This window comes from Alligator sinensis, unplaced genomic scaffold (assembly GCF_000455745.1).
Source record: "Alligator sinensis unplaced genomic scaffold, ASM45574v1 scaffold392_1, whole genome shotgun sequence".
NCBI lineage: Eukaryota > Metazoa > Chordata > Crocodylia > Alligatoridae > Alligator > Alligator sinensis.
In genome coordinates, this window is record NW_005841898.1 from 1,209,372 (window position 1) to 1,212,493 (window position 3,122).

A 3,122-nucleotide genomic window follows, 5' to 3' on the forward strand; every position below is an offset into this window, starting at 1 on the left:
AAAACTTTTTTTCCTGAAAAGTTACTAAAAACAATGAATTTAGAAAGCGTTCCTTGAAAGGGAGAGGCTTTATCTGATAATACTCTACAGGAAAATGTATGAAAGCAGTGGAAACAAAGATCCCTCTGATGTTAGTGCAAAGCATCATGTTTCTTTGTATTGGCCGGATTTTGGACAAATTATTGATTAGCATAACCAGTTAATAATCATAACTTACATATGTCAAAATTAAATGAGTGACCTATGAATTGAGCTTCTCAACAAATTGTAGCTATATTTTTCACTGTCAAAATGACCATAATCTTTATTTTACCACAAATAAGCTTGTAGATGGAAAATCAAACAGCAAAAATTCAGTTAAATTACGTCGACTATCTTCAAATTTTAACATTCAGTTTGCCTTTAGAACTCCAAATAGTTTCATTACAGAAACTGTGAGATTGACTTAAAGCTTCTTGATCATGACATCTTCTTTCTTCCTATAAATAAGCAACACATTTGTCAAAATAAACTTCAAGCCATTTTTATTTGTAGATGAAAAAGTAGCCAATTTAGAACCTCCCGTAACAGGTTATCATTGGTTTCCAACCTATTACCTATACCGGGTGTGCATACACATGCACTTATGCTAGCTTAAATTTACTGCACAGTAAATTACTGTACAGTAAGTGGGAATAAACTGGCATATGCATGTGCAAGCACTGAAGTGAATTAACACTGTGTGTGGACTGTGCAGCGAGGCATCTATCTGCACAATAACTAATCGGGAGTAAATTTGATACCTGCATGATGCAGGTATTAAATGTATGCTCAAGTCAGCATAGGTTGCCATATTTACTGTGCAGTATGGGCATGTATGTGTAGATGTGTGCCTGTACTGCACAGTAATTTTGGTTACTGCACAGTAAATATGCATGTGTAGACATGCACACTGTATCTGTTCATTCTTTTGATGAGCTTAATCAATATTTATGTCCAAATCTCAGTTTTATTTGTCTATGTTAATTTGTGTGTGTGAATATGCATGTCTGCACACTTGGAAGTTATTAATTGTTAGCATAGCTATGGTCAAACAAAAATATTACAACATAATTCTTTTTATCAGAGTGAAGTGAAACCTGTTGTTTTTCCCTGAGCAAGTCTTGCAAGCCTTAAAATACTGAACAAAAATATCTGCAAAATAAATCACAGAGCGCTCAATCAATGACACAATCTGTTACACCGGTCATATGCAATGGCTCCACCTGCAATCATGAACCTCCAGATCTAATACTTGCTCTTGTGAACAATCCCACTAAAGTCAGTAAGACTAATCAAGTCCTAAGTTCCATGCCCAGCAGTATCTGTTTTCAGTAAAGGGCAACAAATATACAATTAGCAAAGAGTATTTGAGATTGTGGGTGAAAGGATCTCAGCCTCCTTGCCTGTGGAAATTTGAGTAGCTTTGTACATCTCAGCTGATGTACCATCATGATCAGGATCAAGGAGCAGAAGATATAAGAACACCTCCTGTACTACATTTCTTCTGACTGAAATGCGCTGTCACTGAGAGAGCCAATAGCAAAAACTGATGCATGCAAAGCTGAAATGAAAAGATAATGCTTAATTTTAAATCTCTAAGCACACCTACTGTATTTTAACTGCTAATGTTAATCACTATAACACTGATCTTTTGTATACCATATCCAAAACTCTTTCAGTGCATCCCACGTCCCTCATTCCATCATTACTTTAAGACTCCCACTTGGATAATGAAAGACAATATAAAACTTTATTTAAATTCACTGCAATATCATCCTAATTCATCTACATGAACATAAGGGAGAAATTGGATAGTGTAGAAACCTCTTCATTATTTAATGTTTCAAGAAATCAGAACTACATTTGAAAACCTTTAGTCCACTCCACTCTCTATTCACTAAGATAAGCACAAACCCCAGGAGATGAATTCCAAATAGTTTCATTATCCAGACTATGAGATTGGCTTAAAGAAGCAGGAAAATTTCCATTGTAGTAGTGCTTTTCATTTCTGAAGTGTGGAGGGGGGGAGGACGGGTGGGGAGGAGGAGTTGTATAAGCTGTGTAGAATTTGAACATATGGTCACCTTAATTACAAAAAAAAAAAAATTAATTTCTCATGAGGTAAATAGATATTATGATGTAGCAATTATGCCAGCAAATTTATTTCTTAATCAGGTGACTATAGCTAATGATGTCCATTTCTAAAGTTTCCCTGGGATTATAATAATTAAAGGTCACAAACACATATGTACAAAAGAGGCATAAAGTCAAGATGGTAAACAGAGAATACAAACTGATGTCTGATATGAGTACAGGTTCATGGTGCAGAACGAGCAGTCCAACAATGTTTATACCTACTGTGTTAATCATAAAACTCGCTCTGTTTTGTAACTCTAAACTCCATTAACCAGCAAAGATTGGTGGTTTCATAATCCAGGTATTGAATTGAAGGCAAAAAAACTTACAAGATGAGATCATCCGTGTCCTCATTATTAAAAAAAAAAATGAAGCCTCATATAATTTTAAGGTACTTTTTAAATTTTATTTCCAGAATCTTAATCTAATCTCATAGGCAATTAACCTGTGATAATCAATATGCTAATAATAGGGGAATTACAGTATTAAAATTGTGCCAAGAAGTTTTAGAAAGACAACTTCCCTTCCAAAGCTACTTCAGTGTCTTAATAAACCAAAACATTGAGTAACTGAGTAACTACAACATATGAGTAGCTACAATGATACAGGATCTGAAAAGTGAAACTTTCATGTTGTGATGGAAGTATCAAAAAATGGGACTTTGCTTAAAACAAAACATGATTTTTTGGACAGTACAGTTGTGCATGCTATAAGAAATTTTAGGATTGATTCTATTTTCATTCAGGGTAAATCAATCAAAGTTATATAGGGAAATGTGAAAAGGAGACTTATTCCATAACAAAGTTCCCCCCACCCGTTTTTGGAGCTGTCTCACAAGGATACAAAAACAGTTCTACATGTAGTTCCAGACAATATCTGCTCTTTCAGTGTAACTATATCCAGTTACCATACACAATTGCCTAGAAAGTCCTATATACTTCAAGAACAAAGTTAAGACAGCAGGA